General features: G+C 38.6%; 1 long non-coding RNA gene across 1 annotated transcript; it reads left to right on the forward strand.

Annotated features, from left to right (window-relative positions):
• The first annotated feature begins 5908 nt into the window (after positions 1 to 5908).
• Positions 5909 to 25188, forward strand: LOC106488714 (uncharacterized). The gene is made up of 4 exons (XR_001293271.2): positions 5909 to 6691; positions 7452 to 7555; positions 8217 to 8310; positions 25163 to 25188. It is a non-coding gene; the product is annotated as an uncharacterized lncRNA (long non-coding RNA).
• Positions 25189 to 25913: the final 725 nt, after the last annotated feature.

A 25913-nucleotide genomic window follows, 5' to 3' on the forward strand; every position in this document is an offset into this window, starting at 1 on the left:
ATTTTGTTTCTGTCTTAGACTGTAAAAGATTCTGTCTGTGCATTACAGAGAAGAGAAGATCAGAAATGTATGTTTTGCACTCAGACCAGAGCATTATCTTAGCTTCCTTTGGAAAGGTTTGCTCAGCTATATTGATTTGTCTCTTTAGAAAGCTTTACAGATGAATTTTATCCTTGAGAAATGAAACTCTTTTATGCCTGAAGAAGAAGGTTCCTTTTTTATATCTGGTGGACCCAGGACATTGAGTGATTTCAACATACAGTCTGAGAAAACTTGAACTCTACAGGAAGACAGAATAAAGAGCAAGGAACAAGTGTCCTGTGCTTTTTGCAGTTCGTATTGCTGAGAAGCGTTTATCCTAGTGATGTCCTGTGGACTGATGGCTTCATGCCCAATACATAATAGTTCAGCAGGTGGGAGAGTATATATAAGTAAGTTTGTCTTTGTCCCCTCCCCTGGATATGATGATATTTTTGAGGAATGAGGGATAGTAGAAAGCATTACTTTGTTTTACATGGTGTAACATTAGAGCTTAGCACTGGTGAGATATTTGGGAAAGCTCCTGTCCTCTGAACTTTCCTTCAATATTGGCAATCACTGAACATACCTCTATAAAAGGTACTCTTATTTGATTGTAAGTATTAATATTTGTGCATGTGCATGGGTTCCTATGGATGTGCCTTATAACTCTAAATAAATATTCTTGCTTGAAGTGTTCACATCCCACTCTGCAGAGTTCTTGTGAATAAGCCAGGGTTATTGAATGATTGACGAGACACCCAGTTCTGCTACAGCTGAATTAGGGCTGATACACATTATACATTGTGCTCCTGACAGATTGAATCATCTACTCCTGATGATTTTGCCTGTTTGAGTACTGGAAAACTCAAAGGGCATCAAGTCAAATTACACATTGATAACAGTTTGCCCTGTAGCTTTGGCACACAGAAGGAATCACGTTCTACACTTAGAAGATTAGTGGAAGAGGATGCATCGAGGGAACATCACATGTAACTATGTAGAACTTGGACTTCTTTGGATGGTAAAGTCACAAGTCAAACCATCCAGGAAAGAGCAAAATCTATTCTGATGTGAGCTTCCCAAATGATGCAGTAAAACATAAGCCTCATCATCCCTTTTGCAGACCATGTAATTCCCAACCTAGCCATAGCATAATTTATGTTTGATTTTGGATTATTTTCCTTCATCAAATAAACTTAACATCAGAATATCACAAATTAGAGTGATGTCTAGATTTGCTTTGTATAGAAATAAAAACTAACATGTACTTACTTATGAATGTCTATATTTTAGTGTCACACTGTCATGCTATGAAGGTTCGATAGCAACGACTGAGTAATATAATAATAATAAAAAAGATGTTTATTTCCTCACACAAGTTCTTGGATTAGTAACATCCATTAAAACAATGCGATTACTAATTTAGAAAGGATAACACAAAACCATCAGTTACTAATTTAGAAAGGATAACCCGAAACCGTCGATTACTGCGTTATTAATTGGAAGGACTGCTTATCCCTACTTGAAAGCTTTCTTGTTCACTCTCCTAGTGAGAGGACTCTCAACCTCGAGGAGTTACCTTAACCCAGCGTCCCAGGAAAAAGGGAGGGGGGGGAATACTCACGGTCCAGCCGGAGAGGATGATCAGGTCACGTTCCCGTCCCTGCTCAAACTCTCCTAGCTCCCAAGCCTCTTTTTATACGGCTGGGGCTCTGGGCAAACACTGCTTTTGCTGACTTTTTGCGAGTTTCACAATCACAGGACTGTCTGTTTGTCTGCTTGGGAGGACCCTGCTAGCGAGGCAAGACCACAACACCTCCGTATTGCTTCTTCCCTCCCTGGGGGTCCATGCAGATTCCAGGTGGCAGACTTCTTCAGTCTTGTTAATCATTCCATTCCGCAGCCTTGCGTGTATCAGTCCTTGCGCATATCGGTTGGTAGACGACTTTAGTCCACTTTAGTCCTATTAAGTCCTCTGTTCAACAGCTTTGCGCACATCAGCTCTGGTGCTATCAGTTCTTCTGCATATCAACTGACAAACTTCAGTCCTGTTAACTCTTCACTCGCCCGTCTTTTAGAATATCTTCGCCCATGGAGATTGACGGGCTTTCAAGTAGGGATAAGCAGTCCTTCCAATTAATAACGCAGTAATCCTTTCTAAATTAGTAACTGATGGTTTTGTGTTATCCTTTCTAAATTAGTAATCGCATTATTTTAATGGATGTTACTAATCCAAGAACTTGTGTGAGGAAATAAACATCTTTTTTATTATTATTATATTACTGTCTCAGTCATTGCTATCGAACCTTCATAGCATGACAGTGTGACAGAGATCATTGACCTACTACTGTGTGATCTACACTTATTTAGGATTTGGATGCCAGACCAGTGCTTTGGTGGCTGACAACACTTTTTTTATTACTTTCAAGCTTTTCTTTGGAATCATATAGGCTAAACACTTCTTTAAAAAGCAGCAACAAATAACTTAGAGGAAAAATTGAGAAAACAAAGACTCTCGTATGAATTCCAATATGAATTCCAATAGCTGACATTTGAAAGACAATACAAGATACTGTGAGACTTACAGTGATATGCCAGACATCAGCACAAAAGCTTATCTTTATTTCTTTTGTAGTTTACACTATCTGAGGCCTGCTCCTCCTTCTTGTTATGCCAGCATGCTGCTCAAAGGAGTGTCATCTCGAAGTAATCCCAAAAGAATGTAAATAAACCTCAGCGTACTGGATCTCAGATTATTGATCAGTAATTTATCTACAGTAAAACCAGACTCAGTGTAGACGTCTGTTTCAGGTTTTCTAAATGGTCTTAAAAGTCATTCAGTTTACTGACTGATCTTGAATATTTCTGTTTTCTGTCTATTTCCAAGTATATTTCTTATTTGTTCTATATTCCAGTTAGTTATTAAAAGCACTAGTACCATTTTTCTCAAATTGATTTCTATTTCTAAGGACCTAGATTCACTTGGTTTCTGTTCTTGGTGCTATCTCTTACAGTCATAGATATAGTATACATCTCAAGAAAACATGTTCTGTCACTTCTTGTATTAACTAAGGTTGTCAGTGAGTGAGAAAAGAGCAATGCAATCGGGGGATTTATATTTTATATTTACAAACATTAACATTTACAAACATATTTACAAACATTTCTGTTATGTTCTGTGGTTTGGACACATCCTTTACTTCTCTCACTTAATATTTACTCCTCAACGACAATAAAATTTTGGGGAAGAATATGCTTCTCCAAACTCTTCCTAACCAAATTTCTGTTTTTGGCTTAGATTTAAAGCTCTTTTATGCTTTTGTTTCACTGAATTCCTTCCACAAAAGGAAATTAAATATGCATATTTAATAGCTTTGTTCACCGTATATGGAGAATGTTTCTGACTAAGTACTGGATTCAAGGGCTGATAGTATCTTGATTGGACTTAAAATCTACTGTATTTGTTGTTTAAGGTCAAATGTCTAAGTAAAATCTTTCCATAGAAGCAACTCATAAGATTGTAGTTTAACAGGTCCCTTTTGTAATTTTTTCCCCAGCTTTCTTGATTTGAAAAATGACAATGGTGGTATTTGAGTTTTCTGGGAATTTCTGCACTACAGTACATGTTGTGAGCGGAGTTTTTTCTAGTTCTGCTTCTGGGCTCCCTCTGATCTTTATAATGTACAGTGCAGTGCTGTCTTCCCTAGGCACTTCTCTTATCATTTTCTTAACTTGTTCTTCTGTTCCTGGTACAGGAGTAGCTTGTGGAGCTACGCAAAAGAATCATTCACAATACCAGCTAAACTGGAGAAAAACATTTTTTTTGGATTCCACGGAAATGAAGAATTATGAACATTTGCCTTTCTTGTGCTCAAAATGAGGAAAAATGAAGATCCCACAATCATTCCCCTTGACCTGCAAAACCCAACAATAAATGCAAAAGTCTTAGCCATTAAAGACACAACATTCTTCTGTAGGAACAGCTTTGTTTAGGACTGTATTAAGATCATGCTGAGTAAACAAGAAGGCTATTGGACCAAAGCCACGCATTTTCTCATAAACACATTTTAATAACCTGAACACCTTTTCATCTCTCCCCCCCATCCCAGTATGCACCAGCAAACCACCACTCTTCATACAAAGCAAATACACAGCAGAAGTAAATCTCTGTTCTTCCTGAAACAAAAAATGTTTCTTTTTGAATAACTATGTACATCCTACTGTGTTTCTTTTTCTCAGTTTTTCAGTCAGTTTTCAGTGGTATATGACTGGCTTAAATTGATCTTCCTGTTTAAATTTGCTTGTAGTTTTGCTCCCTGACATAAATCAGAGTTGTGAATGATGGAGCTTATGTGGGCCCGGTTGCCTTCCTCATCATGGGGCTTACACCATCTATCCCACCACCTGTTACTAAGAGAAAATCTGCTACATCTTATTTTCTTCTCCCGCTTTAGCTTCATCAGTGCACATGCTTGTAAATATCTCATTTTTCTCTTCCTTTGATTTTTTTATTGCAGTTATTTTGGGCTTGAGCTAGTGTTCACTAAAGTGAATGGGAGCTAAGAGTCAAAGAGATAATATTTCATCTTGAGAAAAAAAAAATCTTGCTAACTAATGATTATCCTGAAGTATTTGTATCATGTGCTTGTGGACACGAAAGGCTATGTGCAGAAGCTTGTACTCTGAAGTCTGTCTGCCAGTCTGTCTACATAAGGTTGGTCATGAAATAATTTTTTCACTTTCTGTTTTCCACTTAATTCAAAATGTCTGTTACTTACCATGGGCTTAAGCAGATCCTAATACTGAACCTACGACTTTGTAGGTATATATGATACCTGTGACTCTTTATGGTGTATAGTGTTGTGTTTATATCCTAGACTGTCTTAACTCAGTGGGACCAGAGAATTAGCTTATACTTCTAGAAGCATTTTTAAACCTGCTACTTGGTGTTTTGTTACTTCTCAGAATGGAGATTTATATTACAGAAGTACTGTAGGCAGTAGCCAGACTGAGAATACAAGAAAAACTGGAAAATTTCCCAATTCTCCTTTGATTTTACTGATGATTTTTTGCAAGAAGATAGGTGCTATTTCAAAAATAGAAAAATTATAAGACTTGTGGGGCACCCACCCTTTCCCCATTATATGAAAAGTGTGTTTTGCCCACAGATGGTTTTACAGTGTGTTTGATTTTGCTCTTTCCAGTATAACTTGGCTGTGTTTCTTTATTGTATTTATCTTCTTTTTTTTTTTTTTTTCTTCCCTCCTTTATCACACTGAGAAGTGTTTTGGCCTGTCTTCTTTGTGGCTGTTCATGACTGTCTCTTGTCCGTTTGTACAGAGCTTCTGCCTTTATTCTTTTCATCACAGCATGGCTGGTCAGCCAGTCTCTCCAGCAGGAGTTAACTGGAACTTGGGTACTTTTCCAGTTGAAGAAGAAAATTGTTCTTCCTGCAACCTGTAGTTCAACAATGAGTGAGAGAAGTTTTGTAGTCAGTTAAATAAAAACACATGGTTTCCTGCAGCTGGAGTCTTAATCTTGCATGAGACTTCCCACGGTCAGTGCTGCAAGTGGTGGCTTTTAAAAGCTGGTGGTACTGCAGCTGTTGGTTTTGCAATTGTGAAACTCTCTTTTCACTTAAACTTGAGTTAATGACTGCTCATCACAAAACTACCAAAAGAGAAAGAACTTTTGCAGCAGCCTTTTGGAAAGACTGCTGGGAAATCAGTAGAGCCCAATCCTGTTATTTTATAGATTTTCTCTGCAATTTCTATATTGGGGATAGAAAACCACTCCTGACTTTTTTTAACATTATTGTTCTCTATTTAATTAGGCCTTACCTCCCTCTGTACTTGGATGTCTTCTTTTCTGGAACTAGCTGAGTTGTCCTGTAATAGTGAAGTAATATAGTTTGTCAAAATTATGCTAAACTTGTTGTCTTAAATGCTATGTATACTTGCGTTCACTTCTTACGTTGTTCTTGCGGAAGGTGCCATAATCTTAAATCCTCATCTGAAAATGTTATGAGCCTGTCACTTTTTTTCTCTTGACTTGCATTTCAAAGAGATCTGCTTCTTTTTATCATCCTCTCTGCCTTTCCTTTACAATTTTACATTATGATATTGAAGCAGTCTTTGATCATTTTGTAGTTTGTGTAGGTTCTTGTGTAATATGTTCACTGGCTTGTCTAGTAGCATGTTCGCTTGCTTGTCTAGAATGCTGCATGTCAGTGAGACAACCTGCACGAGTCTAATCTCATCTGCCTTGATTTTTGAATAGCTGGCATATTTTGTCTGATGTGCTATATAAATTGTCTGAGTGTTTTGGCTAAGCCCTTTTTGATAATTAATATATTATTCACCAGGGATTTTCATAAATACATTTCCTCCAACTTTCTGTTCTTTCTTTTCTGAATAATAAGAAATGCATATGCACACAGTACTGTCACTAAATCTTTTCAGTTGCCCCTCACCCACTTCACTAACATGGTTTTACTACATTGGTAAATAATATGGTGTCTGCTATGGTAATGATAGTGGGAATATTATTTTACTTTTGTCAACAATATTCTCTGTCTTTATGCACTTTGTGTTACATTTCAGCATCTCTGCAGGATGGCTGTTTCCTTACAGATCTTTAGAAACTGAAAGTGCTTGTTACATTGGCAGAGGTCAGTTGCACTTAAGTTACAAGTTTCACTGAAATGAAAAATGCTAAAGAGGGAGGAACGAGTGTGAGGTATCAGTGGCAGAATCTGTTTGTCTGTGATTAGGGGCAACTACCACAGGTTGTCTCCTCTTTGCATCTATTAACTGAGTTTTGGGTTTGAGGACCGATAATGTTTGTTTCTGATCATTCAGGCTGGTGATTCATGGCTCAGTTTTCATCAGGAATATGTGTAGAGTTAACTTACATATATTTGTATGAGTATTCAGAAGGAATTTAAGGGTAATATAAATAAGAAATAGCATTACAAACTCCTGGGGAAAAAGGTTGGGGTTTTTTTGTTTTGTTTTGTTTTGGGATGAGTTTTTTGGTTTTGCGTTAAATAAGGAAGGGCAGGATTTCTGGTTGCTACTGTAATGCTTGGACTGCTGATGGGAACAGGGAGTGACGTCCTTGTAGAGAGAGAGCAAAGGGGGAAAAAGGGACCTGAACTTTGATTTTGGCTGTGTTCTGTATGGCCTGAAAACCTCACAGAAACTTGCAACTGTTACCATAGGTAGGCTACAATATAGTAATCCAGTCTGAAGATAATCAAAGCAGAGTGAAGGGTGGGGAGTCTTGAAAGTGAAAAGTCATCACAGCCCTGTGCCCTGAGGAATGCAGAAAGCGGAAAGATTAATGCTATCAGGGAAGCTGTATAATGCCCTAGATAGCTATTACAAGTAAAAAGAAGAATAAATTTCTCTGCCGCTTCTTCAAAACAGGGAGTTTCTTCTTTCTGCCAGTGTGGCGCAAAAGAGCATTATCCTGAAATGTCCCTTGTGTCAGCCCTGATGCTGGTGGTGAAGCGAGGTTTCTACCACACAAGGTGAGCTTTCTGTATTCAAGGGATGCCTTGGCTTTTTGTATTTCTCCACCATCTTAATTTTAATCCAATAGAAGCCATATTGAGCCTGCACAGAGAGATACCAACATCTTATTTCATGCACAATGTGTTAGGATATATGGAATAACAATATGCATCACAGTAGGAAGAAATTGCTCAAAAATAATCACAATGAGATATGAGATCTCATATATCATTGATTTCAATATGAATATTTACTGTAATAAACAGAGTAGAGCTCTATTTTTAGCTTAATATAAAGGTTTGAGTGAAAAAAAAAAAAGATGAATTATATTACTCAGTTGTATCTCTTGAATTATCTTAACCATGTGGGGCTGCTCTTAAAATTAAGCAATTTATTATTTTCTAAGGAGCAGCCAGGAGACTATTTAATATATAAAACTGAATGTGATGTAATTACAGAGGGTCAGAAATAATATTATGTAGTCACATTTTATAACGTGAACCTTGAATAACTTAATATAAGCCTACAGGAATGATTAGAATTATTTTGGTTCAGTAATTCTCTCAAAGAAATGCTTTTGTCATAACATGTTTATTCCACCTGTTGATAAATCAGTAATCCATCCTTACTTACATTTTTTTCTGTGATTTCTTTCCTTCTCATTTGTATCAATTTCAGCTTGCTTGAAATAAGTTCCTTATTTTCATACCTGCATAAAAATGGACCAAATATCCAAGGAAACTGAAAGCATTTGGAACAGAATTTAAGAAAAGTAACCATTAAAAAATGTCATTTTTTGAAGTTTAAAATAAAATGTTTTTATGTACACATTTAAAGTTAAAAAGCTCAGTTAATCATTCTGAAAGTACTTTTAGCATCTAAAGATGTACCTGTGTAAATAACCTGTTCAGGATTACAGTGCGCACTTGACTACTCTTGTCACTTATTTCATAACAGCTTGGTAAGTTGTTGGCTTGGTGCAAAATCCAAAATGATTCACTAGTAGTTAAGACCTTGGGTAGTGTGGTTGCTCAATATAGCGCCTTAAAGTTATATACCCAGTTTTCGTGATGAATTTCACAAACCTGCAGTGCTCATGGAAGGAACCCTCTGCATAAGTCTTCTACTTCCTGCATTTTGTGCTTTGAAAACTAGTTAATGATGTGCTCACTAAGTAACAACACAACCATTATCATTGTGTCTGCCTGGACTTAGTAGATGCTGCATACTGTAACTGCTCACATGTTCGTAAGGGTTAAAATGATAGAGAATGATCATCTTTTTACCCTAGGTAACAACTGCTTTTAACAATAATGGTAACAGTTTCAGAACTCAAGGTTTATTTACACTTCTTACCAGACATAATCCTGTACAAGTGTCATAAATTGTTACTCTTTTGCATTATTTAGGGTAGCTCAGATAGGGTTCTTTGAATTTGATTTTTTTTTCCTCGCTTTATTAAGAATACTGAATTTTCCTATTTTTTTCAGTGTTGTACATTTTATAGTGCTTCCTTATTAATGCCTTTGTTTTAAAAATGGGGCAGAGAGACTCCTGATCTCAGCAAATATCTCAGTGAGTATACTTTTGCTTTGGGGCAAGCACAACTTAATATTCATAAATCTTGGAATGAACAGGCAGAACATGAAGAGAATCGATGTAGATTCTCAAGCATTAGGTATTGGGGCTAAATATCTGATGTGAACAACTTATCAGAGGATTGGCAACATTATTAAAGTATCATGTAAGAGCCAAGCTATTTCTAAGTTTCAAAAACACATGGAAGAGATCTAGTGCTAGTTGACATTTCAATAAAATATGGCTAAGAAGAAAATACCTCATATAAAGAGATCTCAACAGACTAACATAAAATGAAACAATAAAGTAGAAGCCAGAGCAATAAAATAAAAATAGGCCCTTGTAGATGATGCTTGAAATCTGAAAATCAATTAAAACAAGTTTTTAAAATGACAAGTAAGTAGTTCATGTTATAAAATGCAGAGAAAATCACATGTTGTATGGAGGTGCATTTGTGGTTTGAAAAATATTTATTTTTGATTGATGAAAATCTCAATAGGTGCCCATTCCAGACACTGCTTGCTCCATAACCATCTTGACATTAACAACCATCATCTCAGTTTATACCACAGATAAAAATTTGACAACAAATATAATAAAAAGTAATCCATAATAAATATACATACCTCTAACTAAGGGTGCTCAGAGTGGTGCTAAAGATGTCCCAAGAAAATACTGAAACCTAGCCAATCAAAGTTGTGGCAAATCAATGGGGAAAACAAATTCCCATGTCAACAATGTACTTCAGGAGAAAGTGTTTTGCCAACAGTTCTCTCTGATAGCAAGGGGAGTCCACATTCAGCACTGCTGACTATGTGGACACAGGATGGTACAGGGATGGCATGGAGCAGCCTGAACACCGAGGCCTGGCCTGAAGTTGCCCATAATAGACATGATTTTGGGGTTGCCTCAGCTGCTTCAGAGCCTCTGGGGTCTGGACTGAAAAAAGCCAGTGTACGGCTCCACTGAAGTGATTTTAAGGATGTGAGCTACTTCTCAGTACATGATGTGCGTCCCGTTCTATGCTTGATTCACGGAAGGTATGTCTTGCTCCCAAGTTATTTATGAGGCAGCTGTCCTGCAAGCATATATACAGGCAGCAAATCCTGCTTCTTTAGCACAGTTCGTGCCTGGGAACTTCTACACTTAATGACCTATGACAACTAGGCATTTTTTTCATTGGCATTTTAAAGAATTCTTTTGAAGATGAACAAGAAGGAATAGAATACATCTTTCTCAGCTGGGCTGGTTTTGCAGGTCTAGCTGCAATAAAAAGCATAAAACTTTTTTTTTCCCCCCTTACTGAACTCAACATATCCAGTTCAGAATATTCAAAAGGACTGGCTCTGTGGAATAAAGCCATGTTATTATTACTCAGACATGGTAACTCTTCAGGTTAGGGGAAAAAAAAGATTTTAAAGAAGTGGGAGACTGCTCTATTTTACCAACGGCTTATTGATGTTAGCTAGTGTACAGTTTGTCAAATGCCTATTCTTTTGGTCAGTAGTACCTATCTTTTCTATGCTATCTGGCTTCAATTGCTTTTATTTGTGCAGTTGTTTGCTTTTTTGATTTCTGCTTTATAAAATAATGAATATTTTGACATCAATTAACTGTTTTTTTTTTTCATGACATGTGCTTCTCAGATGTTTATACTTTTAAGATGATAAACTGTAATTACTCCAGTAAAAGCTGGCAATCCCTGAAAGTAGATAAGTGAAATATGACACTTAAATGTGCATAGAGAGTCATTTTACATCTCTGATAAAGATTTTTTTTGTATTTTTCTCAAAACAGGGTAGGCAAAACCTACAAAGTCTATGTCCTCAAAGGTCCCAGAAAGTCACACTATAACTATGACTTTGTCATGCGATTGTGGTGCTCTAGGCATATGACTGTCCAGACGGTCACAAAAATGAAAGTGTCAGCATAAGGAGATGAGAATAGTCTGTGCACGTTGAAGATTCCACAGGTGTATTTTCAAGAGAGAATAAAACATAGTAATTTTGAGCAAAATTGTACCCTGTCTATAATTTTTAAACACCACTACTATGAATATGAAAGAGTTCTGGAAGAAACTATTTGTTTCTTTGTCAGACAAATTGTGTATAATTTGTAATAATAAAAGTATTTTGTAGGCACACTTTGGGTAGACTTAATGAGACTCATAATACAAGAAGAATTTAGAAAAATAGCTTGAAAATCTTGATATATCCACTGCAACCAAATGAATGTTTATGTGGTAGAAGACTAGTAAATTCTTCTGCTTTCCATGTTGTATTCCATTTAGGGCACTTCATCTGACAATATTTATGGTCATGCTTTAAGTTTTTTCTAAAGTTTGATAAAAAAGTAAGAATTTGTCATTTAAGAGTGAAGGTTCAACACTTACTAAAAAGTATATTAAAAGTTTGTTTACCAAACAATAGGTAAGCAGAAGAGATGCTCACCAAAAGTTACAGCAGACTAATTATCAAAGAAGAGATGACATTTCTTTTCTAATATACTGTAATTTGTATGGTGTCTTAAAGTCTTTTTCAGCCCCTCTCTGGGTTGAAAGCTGTGCATTGTTGAAGATAGAACATAAAATTTCACCTTAATTGTCTGTAAACTGTTTAAAGCAGAAGTCATCAACCAGTCACTCTCATAACTCAAAGTTATTTCAGTGTTTTGTCATAGGAGGGCACCTGCATAATGCCCCATACCATTTATAAAGGATCTTTTTGAAGCCACTGTGGATAGATCACATGGAGCTTAAGTCATTGTTGAAAATTGGCCTGAAGCTCCTTCAGGTTTTTCAATTTAAGTAAGTTGCTATCTTTTATCTTCCAGTTGGCAAATATCAGCCTTTTATTAGGCAGATGTCATAAAACATCGGTGTTACATCAGTATTACATCTTGCCTCTTTTTAAATGTATTTTTGCTTTTCTTTCACTTATTTGCCATTATGATATTTTAAACTGTTTTAAAATTAAAACCTAATTTTCTTCTTTAGTTCTTCAGTCAAGGTGGTGGACACTGCCTTCTTGCTTTTTTGCAAGTAACTGGAAGCTACTTCCAGCTTGAGCTGTTTATTAGTGAATACTTATTAAAATAATATTTGCTTACTGAATTAAAGTTCTGCAAACCTAACAGAATTAATATCTTGATAAGCATGACAAACCCTGCCCAAACCTGTTGAATTTCTTTGGTGAAAGAAAACACCATTTAAAAGATTTTTTTTCACCATTTTTCTATCTCTACTTTTTAAAGGCATTTGTTCAGTGCTTTACTTTCATGTATACTGTCTCACATTCTGAATTCACACATTTTTATGTTTTTTAGCATTTTTCAGTAACAAAGTCTCTTATAAAAATGCAACTTTCTCAGCTACAAAAATACATCAGGAATTTTCTGGAGAAGATACAAGAAATTCCCTTGCTGGTGACATTAGTTTGAGGACAGGGAGCACCATGTAGTTCAAATTATTTTCAGTAAGCAGACAATCAGGCAATGCCAATTTAAACCATAAAGCAGTTTACCAAAACTGACAAATAAGCAATAACTCTACATTGTAAATTATGTAATTGTTATTGCTGGTCTTTTTTAGAAACTTTTTGAGTTCTCTAAACATGTGGGCAAATTTTTGCAAGTTGGAAACAGTGACTGCTTGGGTTATGAAAGCTCCAGTGAATAAAAATGACTTGTATGTTTAGATAGACAGGAATAAGCACGCATTTTCAGTGAAAAAATTATATTTGTTAATAAAAATTACTTTTTTGATAACAGAAAAAATATACTTTATCATTATGTGGCAGGCTACAGATTTTAACTGTTCCCTCCGTTTTTCATTTTTGTTAATCATGTACTTCATTAACAAAATATTATAATTAGATGGGTCACCAGACTAGTTAAAATGAAGGAATGATTAGTAACAAATAAAGTAAGATATTTTACATGGATGTTTGACAGATTAGGTGTATGTCTTAATATCTTCTTTTATGTATAACAAAATTTATTTTTCTTCAAAGGTTGTCAAGAAAAGCTATAAAATCAATTCAAATTGTCAGACTGTAACATGTTCTATGCATCTTACATAGCCAAAACTTGACCCTTCAGACCATCAAGTTTTGTAACAGAGATACTTATTTTACACTAGTTCAACCTGTCTCAAAAACTTTGTAATGTGTGCCTATCTTTTATCCAGTATTTTTCCACTATTAGCCTAGAAACTCTGAAGATTGTCATTTCTTCATTTTAAGTAACAGAGATTTGAACCAACCCAAGCTAAATACTCTACAAAATACTTTGTCACTGAGTAGATAAAAGACTGGTTTCCTGTGCATGGTTTTGTAGATTATTTAAACTTTTGGGGCCTGTTATTGTTTGGCCTACCTGAAAAAGTCTGGACTTCATTAATGTAAATGAGCTTTGTGTAAGGGAAATTCCCTGGCATTTCAGCATCAGTAAGATGGTATGGATGAGTTTCTGAGAAAAGGTGAATCTTATTTACCACAGGACATATTTTTGCCTTTAAAAATCTAGCGTAAATGCATGTTATTCACCAGATGGAAAAGTATGGAAGTCTTTCAGAACTAGGGTAGTCATGAGTTATCACAAGCACTGTCACAAGTATAAGTTTCAGGTCTAGAAATATATCAAAAAGTGAAGAGTAAAGGAGAAAATTGTCAGTAAACAGTGGAATGCCGGTTGGTGCTCTGTAGGGGAACAGCCACTAATCCTGCTGTTCCTCTGTTAACCTCTCAAATTAACTGAATAAGCAAGAGAATTGGCCCATTCATTTAATCGTTCATAACTTTAGGACTGTATGATCCAAATTATTACATTGCTTAGCAATGGCAAAGTGACAAATTTTGTAAAGATTAAATTATATCCTTAAATTATTTAGAGGTCTTAACTGTTCATTAAAGATCACCTCCATAAAACATGTAATTGTGTTTTTGTAGAAAAAAATTTGTGCGACTGCAGCAACACTGTAGAATTTTAGCTAATTAACTAGTTTTTGAACAATTCTTCTGATGAAATAAGTGTGGGAATGATTTCAGTTGATATTATTTGCCTTAAATTGTTGTCTTCAAACAGAATAATCTAATATATTAAATCTTGTACGTACTTGAGATGTCTCATTTAGTCTGTCAGAATCTCATGGGTTGAATGGATACATCTAATATTATTCCATTCTCATAAGATAGGGTTCATCTTGTTTAACTTCAGCCACTTTGGCTAGTCAGCTGGGTTCCTTCTATTGTCAGCAGAAACACAAGGGCACTTCCAGAAGGCAATCCATCCTATCCAAGACTCCTCTTTTATGATAGAAGGAAGACAAAATCAACTTCGGAAATGCCTATTTCTCTCCATTGACTATAGCCCTAGAAGTCAGATTAGATGAATAAAGCTAATGAGAGGAATTTCACTCATACTTTCTTATTTGGAAAATTCTGATTTTTGACAGAAAGAGAATATCTCAGCTATGAGCCATGACTGTCTGATGCTGCATATTAATTTTCAATAGATTTCCCTCCATGCTGTGAAATAATCATTTAATAAAGCTTTCAGAGGCAGTGTGAACCTTAGTAATATAGCTTTAATAGATCTGTTGCCTGGGAACTTAAATCAAGGCTTAGGCCCAATGCCAGTATTAAGGTAAAGATCCCCATAGGTGGCCTTGTCCCTTGTGTAGGTCTTAGACGATTGGAGCCAGTTTGGGAAGTATTTTCTGTGGTGGGAATGTTGACAGTAGTGCTCAGTGCAGACCTCTACCAGAGAAAATCCATCATCGCAGTTTGGAAGAGATGCCAGTGATAATATTTTCCACTGCTGAAATCCATCTTGTACAATCTGGTCTCAAATCTTAAAATAAATTTTGGAAACATATTGTGTTAAGTACTTACACTCTTTTTCAAAGAATACATTATATTTTCAAATATTGTCACCATTATGTTCTGTAAAATTTTTTTGATCTACATATTCACAGTAATATAGATCCAAAACCAGTTCATAATGGTTCACTCTTGAAAGAAAGGTTCAGTAACTCTAAAATGTGCAGAACAAATGATTATTTCACTCTCTTCTGACAAAACATGACAGAGGCGCAACAGGGCTGTGTATTTGACCTTTAAGTAATTTTCTAGCTCTGCTCCTGTTGTTGCTTGATAATTCTGAAAATATTGTACATTTATATAGAATGTTTTAACCCAGAAAATATCAAAGTGCTTTTGCAAGTTATGACCTTGATAACGGTTTTTAGCCAGTGGATCAGCTCTTGCTAAGAAGAGTGCCTGGAGGTAGGTCATTATCTCTTGGAGCTTTGGAGAATGTACTGTGAAAATAGCTGTAGCACAACCTTTGGAGTTGGTACAGTGCTTTGTCTATTCTCTACTTGTACTTCTCTACTAAGACTTATGTTGGAGAGTGCCTTTACTTCCCTTCTTCCCTATTTAGAGACAAGGGAAACAATTGAACCTTTGGGCTTCAAGAGTACAAGAAGTCTCTTTGTGATCAGATTTTGTGCAAGGGCTACAGATAGGGTAGAAAGAGGCATAGAATAATTGCCATATGTTTTCAGTGGTTCTGTAATGGAAAGCCATAGCCAAAAGGTGCACCAGAAGTTCTTGATGAAATAGGCCCCTGACACTGAGGTTTTGAATCAGTGACTGGGTCCACCTCTGCTTATAAATTGTTTTGTATAGCAAGGCAGTAATCATCTTTGAGGCCTTTAGATAATATATAATTCAGGCATTATGTAGTATATAATATAAAATAAATAGTTAAAAGTCCATGTACAATTTTAAATTGGTTAAATTCTGACTGGGTGGGATTTCATGTTTTATTATGTGTAAGCAACATACATATGAAGGGTTTAAAGGAATATTTACCATTGATATTTTTAGTAATATATTTAAAAATATTTGGATGAAACATTTCCTCTACAACATATTGCCTCTACAATAACACTAGATTTGGGTAGCATGTAAACAGATAAAATTTCATCTATGTGTCTAGAATGCCTAGCCTGAGACCAATAATTAGTCTCACGTAATTAGTCTTTTATTGTTTTTCTAGCAAAACAAATGAATTAATTCAACAGCAGTTGTTGGATAAGTGTCAAACTTGGAAGCAATTTCAAACAGGACAAATTTAAGATCTGATGATGACATCTTGGAAGACTGTGCAATTAGAGGTATTTGTTAAGTCTGTCCGATTGAACACAGTACCTCAATTAGCAAATATTTTAATGATACTCTAATCAATGATAAATAAATTAAAAAAGCCCCACAACCTTACTGGTCTTTAAGATCTTGGAAAAAAATACTGATCTCAATCCTTGATTTCCCTTTTGGTGGCTTCTGCAAGTGAGCTGGAAAGTGTCTGTTAAAAAGGAATAGCTCAAGTGAAACAAATTCCTCTTGCTTTTGTCTCCAAGTGAACTGCACTGTGAAAGGACATGAAATGTGAATGCACTGCCTAAGAGGTTCACAGTAAAAGATAAGTTAGAGTCTGAGGGGTAACTAATATAATCTCCATTGTACAGCAAATATTCAGAATGGTAAAAGGTTGTTGGTCAAGAAACACAAGTAAAATAAAGCTTTAGTGTTTTTAAAGGTTCTCTGAAGATGTCTAAATTTTTTATGTGAGTTGTCCTTGTAGCCTTCTTAAGAGCTGTTTTTAGAGCTGCATGAAGAAACTGCTGGTTATTCAGGTGTATGAAATACTATGCAATGAAATTGTGTGAGAGAAGAGGGGAAAACACTCTTACGTTTATCAGTGATGATATTAATTAATAGGTTTCTTAAGAAAGCTGCTTTAATTTAGCTGGAGAAATTTTCTTCAAATACTTATGCTGTTTTGCGTTCATTTGTGGACCAGATTTTCAAATAAATGAACTATATGTTTTCAAATTTGTATGAAGTATTATACACTTACAGTTGTGCATACAATTATTCCGGACAGGGGCTGGTTAACGGCATGCTCCAAAGTCCATGAATGTTAATGGGAAGGTTCCTACTGATTTCAGTGGGTGCTGAATCAGGCCTTATGTGCAGATACAGAAATTTGCAAACTGGAACTTGCACACACCAACAATCTTTCAGGCATCTAATATTTCATTTGCATTCATATATCTAGCATTTTATACGCCACAAATATGTTTATTAACCATATCATTTTATGGTAGGACTGGGTTCCTGGAAGTATTAAAAATGGGACTTTCTGCATACCTTCATGCTGTGGTAAAGAAAAGCTATATCAAGAAAGCTATATTAAATGTCCTAGTTGATCTTCCTAGGCATTGAGAGAAATGATCTAATATAGAGATGAACTCTCCTTTGCAGTGAGGGACAAACTCAATGACCTCTCCAGATCTTTGCAGCCCTGTTTTCTATGGTTTGAATTGTATAGGCGTGAGAACAGCTGATTGGTGGTGTTGAAAGCATTTAAAATGTACTTATTGACTAATGCTTGTCTTCACAAGTATCTACTGTGCCTCAGAATTTTGTTTCACTTGTCTTTTTTTTACATATTTTGATGTCAAAATATCCCTAAATTCTTTTACTGAAATATTGGTTTAAAGAAAGGAATGCAAAGTTCAACAGGGGGAAAAGTAGTAGAGTTTATGCTAGTGGTTTAGGTGTGAAGAACCTGAACAGTGGGTGTTCTACTCCTGCTCTGAGAATGGGTTTTTGCAGCAAAATTGAATGCCTGAACTGTAATGTGCAACAAAGTAAAATTACAGATGGAGTCCTTCTAGCTAGAAGAATCTTTAGGATCACAGAGTAGACTCTGATCTCATTTACACTGGACTGAATCCATTGACTTCAAAGGAGTCACTGTAGATTTGAAGTGTTGTAGCTGAGATGTGAATACAGACCACAGGCTGACATTTTTTGAAACTCACATACAATTTCAGTTTAATTAATTAGAATTACAGGATGTCACGCTGTCATGCTATGAAGGTTCGATAGCAACGACTGAGACAGTAATATAATAATAATAAAAAAGATGTTTATTTCCTCGCACAAGTTCTTGGATTAGTAACATCCATTAAAATAATGCGATTACTAATTTAGGAAGGATAACCTGAAACCGTCGATTACTGCGTTATTAATGGGAAGGACTGCTTATCCCTACTTGAAAGCTTTCTTGTTCACTCTCCTAGTGAGAGGGCTCTCAACCTCGAGGAGTTACCTTAACCCAGCGTCCCAGGAAAAGGGGAGGGGGGGGATACTCACGGTCCAGCCGGAGAGGATGATCAGGTCACGTTCCCGTCCCTGCTCAAACTCTCCTAGCTCCCAAGTCTCTTTTTATACGGCTGGGGCTCTGGGCAAACACTGCTTTTGCTGACTTTTAGCAAGTTTCGCAATCACAGGACTGTCTGTTTGTCTGCTTGGGAGGACCCTGCTAGCGAGGCAAGACCACAACACCTCCGTATTGCTTCTTCCCTCCCTGGGGGTCCGTGCAGATTCCAGGTGGCAGACCTCTTCAGTCTTGTTAATGCTGCCATTCCGCAGCCTTGCGCATATCAATCCTTGCGCATATCGGTTGGTAGACGACTTTAGTCCTGTTAAGTCCTCTGTTCAGCAGCTTTGTGCACGTCAGCTCTTGTGCTATCAGTTCTTCTGCGTATCAATTGACAAACTTCAGTCCTGTTAACTCTTCACTCGCCCGTCAGTCCACCCCGTGACCAGAGTCACAGCCGTACACCCCCCCTTTTTTGCCCCTCAAGGACAATCATGGGTTTGATCTTGTTGTTGCAAAGGCAAGTAGCCTGTGTTTAAAGCATTTACCTTAGATTAAAGCTTTCAAGCAGACAAAAGCAATACATATAATGATTATCATGAGTACAGTTATTATGACAGTTTGTAAGCCTGACGCGAGCCAAGCTGATACAGACAGTCCGAAATTTTGGAACAGTTTTTGCAGCCAATTAAACCCGTTATCATTATGCTGTTTAATGTCCAAAGCTAGGTGTTTAAGGTTTGTGATCTCCCCTTCAATCAGGGTCGAATGGTCACTCAGGTTGAAGCAGCACATGCCTTTGAATTCTTCACATCCATGGTTGTGTCGTAAAAGAAGATAGTCAACTGCTGCTCTGTTTTCTAATACACCGGCATGCAAGGCTTGCACATCTCTAAGCATTGCTGATAGGGCAGCAGAAGTGGTGTTGATAGTTTTAGCTAAAGAACATGCAATCTTTTTTATAGCTTGATAGTTCATAGCAACTCCCACCCCAGGTGTAAGGAATGCTGCAGCTGAGATTTGTGATGCTGAGAATAAGATTACTTCTGAATTACATTCAGGGTTGAGGGATGAGGCCTCCCTCCTCTTTCGTGTTTGATTCCCAGCTATTTCCTCAATCTCTTGTTTGCTTGGCATATAGATGCTCAAGCGACCTATGGTACAGGGGCCACCAGTAGCATTGGCTGGAATGTAGGAGTAAGCTTTTACCCCGCATAGCCAAAACATTCCTGTAGGGAGCACAATATGTGCATAGTTAAAGGTTACATTGGTTGTTTGATTACATTTAAGAGGAGGCCCATCTTCCGTAAAATTGTGGCACGGTCGGGTTTTGCTGGTACAATTTACCATCATAGCACACTCAACTGCAGGAAACATTCCTTTCACCTTAATTTCTATCATTGCTTTGTTATACTGTGTTGTGGCGGAACCCCATCAAGACATCTGATTAAACGTATTAGTTACTTTGAAATTTGCTAGTATTGCCTTGTTTTGCACTGTCTCTAGGGGTGTAGGGAACCCAATAGTGCAAGTGGTGTAAATTTGGGCCGCCGAAGTTCCTCCTTCTAGACAAAAGTGAGTGGTATTTAGTATTTCCCTAGCTAACTTTTCCCAAATATTGACATTGCTGCCCCATGGGTTTGAGATCAATGTTGTCACCCGGGCCGTCTGGAGTAGGAGCACAAGTCTCCACATGGTATCCTGTAAGAGAACACATTTAGGTTTTCCTCGAGGCAGGGTGCCTCGGAATAAGTGGTTAATAATCAGGAATTATCCACCGAGAACTGATTCGATGGGTTTTTTCTGTGGCATCAAGTGCTTCCCATGCAAGGGGTCCTCGGGGTTTAGACAATGTTAACGGGACTACTCCAATTTGTGGCAGTTTTACCATCACAGGCTGTCCTGGTTTACCACGTGCAGGATCAATGTCAGGATTATCCTTAACGATGCCCGTATCGATAGGGCAAAAGGCCTGGGTTCTGGGACTACCAAATGTTCCCCATCGATTATTAAGTAGATGCACAGCATGGTTAATGCGTAGGTCCCAACTCGCTTTTTCTACTTGAGCATATCTTTTAAGTAAGCCATTGGCCCTTTCCACCATCCCGTTTGCTTGGGGATAGTAGGGGGTGTGGAATGTCCAACTAATCCCTTCTTGTGTCGCCCAGTCCTGGACTACGTGGGCTGTAAAGTGAGTCCCATTATCGCTTTGTATTTCCTTTGGTACCGGTAATACACTGAACCATTCTTGTAATACCTTAATGGTAGTTTCTCCATTCGCAGTTCTGACAGCTGTCGCTCGGAGGAGACGGGAGACCACCTCGACTCCCACTAATATATATTTTCTCCCACTTGATGGTTTAAGAGGCCCTATATAATCAATCTGCCAGGTTTGCCATAATTGTTTTTTATTACTGATATGTAGTGGAGCTTGCTGTTCTGGATGATCCCTTTTTAATCTTAGTTGGCACTGAGGACAGGCTGTTATGATTCGTCGTGCAGTTGTTATATCTATGGGCCATCCTCGAGCTATACTTTCTTTTACTAAATCCTTTTCCCCTGAATGTCCTTGCTGTATATGTAGCCATTCTCCTATTCTGTCCCACTCTACTTCGCTTACTGTTACTCCTCTTACCCTCGACAACTTGTCAACTATCCCGTTCCATTTAGCTGCCAGACTTCCGTCTGAGCTGTGGGCTTTCACCCACCCTATTGCAATAGACTATTTCCTTCCTTCTTCCAACAACTCTTCCCAGTCTGCTTGCTGCCATACTGGGCACCTATTTATTTGCCATTTATTACATTCCCAGAATCCTATCCAGTCTGTGGCCCCCTTGAATACTGCATATGAATCGGTATACACTGTTGTTGCTCCATTTCTTATGGCAAGTCGGACAGCCTTGAGTTCTCCTACTTGGGCGCTGCCATTGCCTTCTTCTATTATCGTATGGCCTGTGCTTATTTCTAAGGCAACTGCTTTGTATTGCCACCCCGTGGCTATCCTATGTGAAGAGGCATCGGTGAACCATACACCATTTAGGTCAGACTTTTCAGTGAGTGGTTCAGCTACTGCAATGGGAGATCTTGGGTAGCTTGGTACTGTTTCTGGTACTCCAGGGGTTGTACCAAGCGAATCTAAGACTTTTGCTAATGCATTATGAGCGATGGTGGGGGAGTGTTTGTATCCCTGGGGCAGCCGAGTGAAGGTATATTGAATGCCTTCCCAGGTGAAAGCAAATTTGTCTTTATCTTCTTTTATTAGCAGGACCATGAAGAACATATCTTTTACATCTAGTGTGGCCATCCAGGGGTGGGCTGCAGTCCTAAGCTGACTCACCAGTTCCGCTATATTGGGGACCGCAGCCGCAGCCGTGAGGGGAGCGGTATTAGCATTCAATCGGCGATAATCTACTGTTAATCGCCATTCTCCATTTGGTTTTTCGACAGGCCACACCGGAGAGTTATAGGGGGAGTGGGTGCGTTCTATAATCCCTTGCTCTTCTAGGTCTCTAATGACTTTGCTTATCCCGGATCGTGCAGCAGATGCTAAAGGGTACTGTTTAACATTAGTTATCTTACTAGGCGGCAGCGCGGGGGAGGTTTGCAAAAGCTTGATGTTAGCTGTTCCAAAGCTCCACCGGGTACCGTTTGGGAGTATCCAGTTTCTTCCTCGTAAAACATCAAACCCTAAAATGTTGTCATTTCCCTTTGGGTTTATTACTACCTCAAATCTGGTAAGACGTTTGTCTCCCGGGAGCCAGGCACAAAGTTTTGCCAAAGGACAAGATTCAGCAATTCCTGTAACTCCCTTTATAAAAATTGATCGTCTAGATGGTTTGATATTTAACCTATTGGCTGTGTGTTTGTCCAAAACACTTATCTGTGCACCAGTATCAATTAAAAAAGAAACTTTTTGTTTTCTAGGTCCTACCGGAATCACAATCCGGGGTTCTAAACTTTCAGGCCGCTGCGCTATTGATAGTACTCGGGTCGGTTGGCCTGATTTTCGACCAGCGCTACCTAGTTTTTTAGATCATGCAACTCTTCTCGTAACTCTGAGAAAGGGTTACTAGGCTTAGATTCTTGTTTACTATCTTGTGAGCCAGGTGGGGCGGATGGCAGAGTCACCCCTTTCGCTTGTTCCAGCTTGCTCACTATCTGTTCTATGTCCTCTGTTTTCTGGTTATGTAGCATGGATCGTGGAACACCTAATGCCAGGGCATGTCGCCACAATCTATTTCGTTTCTCCCTGTCTTCTTGTTTAGTTCCCATTTCCTTGTTGTGCCACCTGGGGGGGGAATGTCCTCTCCTCGGGGCATATGAGGCAGTAGCCTGTCTAATGCGCTTTTCCCGTGGTTTGGTATCCATCCCCATCTCTTGCGCAGTTCGATGCACTTCTAACAAGGTATCCGCCCATGTCGGTATTGGCATGGGGGGGGCATTGAGGTTATTATGATTGTGTGCCTCTGCAGCTACAGTGCGATCTCGTATTGCTTGTAGCTTCAGCTTTAACACTGTAGGCAATCCCCGTATTAAAGGTGTTAGGCTGTTTGGGCTTACTGGGGCTTGCATGGGGACGTCATAGGCTCCCCTTTCATATATCTGCTGTACGCAAGCCGCCTTTTGTATGGCTTCTGTAAGCTCACTATGGGTATTTATACCTATTCTCAAAGGTTCTCCTCTGTTCCTCGGGTCTTGTCCTCCTGCCCAGTAGGCTACTCGGAAGGTGAGGGAGCGATTCCCAACTCTACCCGTCAGGAAAACTCCTGGTCCCCAATATCCTGATGCCTCCTCTTCACTTAGTATTATGCGATTACCTCCTGTTAAGGATACCCGCCACAAATACTCAGTTTCTGTTTCTGTAGGTTGCCTGCAGTATTTCTCTTGCAGTTTTCCCATCTCATCTCCTGAGTAAGGGGTAGTTCTAACTGTGGTTCTAGCATTACCCCCATGGGGTCCTGTTGCGGTTTCGGTTTTTACAACTGGCCGCACATCCAGAGGTGAGGGTTCTGGAGGGTACAAATCACCATCGTCCTCTGAACTACTGCTGTTTCCCCATATATCTCTGTCCCAATCGTCCGGGTCCTCCACCAACATTTTTCTAATCTGAGCTGCTGTGGGGGGCTTCCTTGCTGTTGAAAGGACGAGTTCTAACTTGTTTTGTAATTTCTGATTTCGCTCTTTCTCTAATTTCAATTTTCTTTCAAGATCTACACACTCCTGCACCTTTTCTTGTAACTGTTCCTTAGTTTTTTGATGGGTCCGATTGGCTTGTTGGGCCGCCAGTAAACAGGCCCCTAAGATGGCACATATACCACCTTTTCCTTTCCCATCTCTTTGGTTACCTCTGACTTCCTCTAGCCTACACACGACAGAGGCTTCATTTTCCCAATTATCATTTGCCCAGTCAATCCCAGGGCTTGAGGGTCCGCTTCCGTGCCTTCTCAATAACTCGCGCAACGACATAGTTCAAAAATATTTCTATCCGGTTACCCCAGCTTATGTATCCACTAAGTCTGTGTCCTATCCTATCGTTATCCTATCCTGCCGACTACGCCAAAAACTGTCACGCTGTCATGCTATGAAGGTTCGATAGCAACGACTGAGACAGTAATATAATAATAATAAAAAAGATGTTTATTTCCTCGCACAAGTTCTTGGATTAGTAACATCCATTAAAATAATGCGATTACTAATTTAGGAAGGATAACCTGAAACCGTCGATTACTGCGTTATTAATGGGAAGGACTGCTTATCCCTACTTGAAAGCTTTCTTGTTCACTCTCCTAGTGAGAGGGCTCTCAACCTCGAGGAGTTACCTTAACCCAGCGTCCCAGGAAAAGGGGAGGGGGGGGATACTCACGGTCCAGCCGGAGAGGATGATCAGGTCACGTTCCCGTCCCTGCTCAAACTCTCCTAGCTCCCAAGTCTCTTTTTATACGGCTGGGGCTCTGGGCAAACACTGCTTTTGCTGACTTTTAGCAAGTTTCGCAATCACAGGACTGTCTGTTTGTCTGCTTGGGAGGACCCTGCTAGCGAGGCAAGACCACAACACCTCCGTATTGCTTCTTCCCTCCCTGGGGGTCCGTGCAGATTCCAGGTGGCAGACCTCTTCAGTCTTGTTAATGCTGCCATTCCGCAGCCTTGCGCATATCAATCCTTGCGCATATCGGTTGGTAGACGACTTTAGTCCTGTTAAGTCCTCTGTTCAGCAGCTTTGTGCACGTCAGCTCTTGTGCTATCAGTTCTTCTGCGTATCAATTGACAAACTTCAGTCCTGTTAACTCTTCACTCGCCCGTCACAGGAATATATCAAAAGGTACATACATAATTTTAATATTTACTTCGCTGAGCTGAACATGGATATTCAGCCAAAAATCCTATTCAGAACAAGACTACTGTGTTGTGATCTTTTATAATATGTAAGTGTGACTTTGATGAAATTTTTGTGGGAGGGAGAGGAAAGTACAGAGAAGAAATGTGACGGAAAATTTCTGTTTCACCATTCTTCAGAAAATAGTGTGAAAGTCTCCTAAAGGAGATTCAGCAATCATACTGTGAAATAGCATCAAGGTGTGGATGAAAAGAGCTCAGGAGTGAGAGGAAAAAAATTGCCTAATCTGAATTTGTAGGAGCTGGAGCCACTCATTTGACTATGCCCTTAAAGGAATGGCACCAATAGGTCTGTACTTAAGGTGATTACACTGTCTTACCTAAATGTGTAAGACAAAAGCAATGCTGGCTGATTACTTTGTTTTTATCGTGCTTGACTTCCTCTATGGCAAAATAAAAGGCTGTGATTTTCCTTGCAGCCCTTCCAGAACTCTCTTCATTTCCAAGGCACTTTTTTTTGGACATCCTTGAAATCTGAGCACCTAGTGAAATGACAGGTGCCAGTAAATTCCTAAAGAGAGAACTGACAATTTATGTGAAATAAAACCCTAAACTGGCTCAAACTCATTCAGCTATCAGTGGCTTGTACCGTATACAATGCTGCTGCTGCAGCTGATGCTCTGTGAACCATCAGTGCAACGTTCCAGGGGCTGCATGTTATCACTGCAGAACAAGAACAGGAGTCTATCAGTCATATCCGACCCTAGCATGGCAATGAGCCGTACCCTGCCATAGAAGATCTGTGAGAAATATCGTACAACTTAGAAGAACGGAACAACAGGCTCTTTCCCTTTTCTCTCCTGCCACTAGCACAACATTCTATAATATATGTGACTAAAGACCAGGGTTGGGATTGATCTCATCTAGTATCAGAGATCTACATCTCAGTGAATTTCCTCAAGATTGCTGGGAGTCAATGGAGAGTGACAGATGCCTTTTGGATGCAATTCACCTGACCTGTTTTAGAGGAATTGTGGCTTAGAGGTGACTGTTGTTCTCACCAGCTATGAAGAGAGACTTGGGTCAGAGGAGTGTGAGGAGTTATGTATTTCACTGTTTGTTTTTTGTTTTCAATCGCTAACTGGGTTTTGAGCTAAACCCATTTCTTTATTCATGAAAGATATCTGCTTTTGGTATTAAAAAATAGTTTCAAAACCAAGTATCAGAAAA

The sequence above is a fragment of the Apteryx mantelli genome, chromosome 1 (assembly GCF_036417845.1).
Source record: "Apteryx mantelli isolate bAptMan1 chromosome 1, bAptMan1.hap1, whole genome shotgun sequence".
NCBI lineage: Eukaryota > Metazoa > Chordata > Aves > Apterygiformes > Apterygidae > Apteryx > Apteryx mantelli.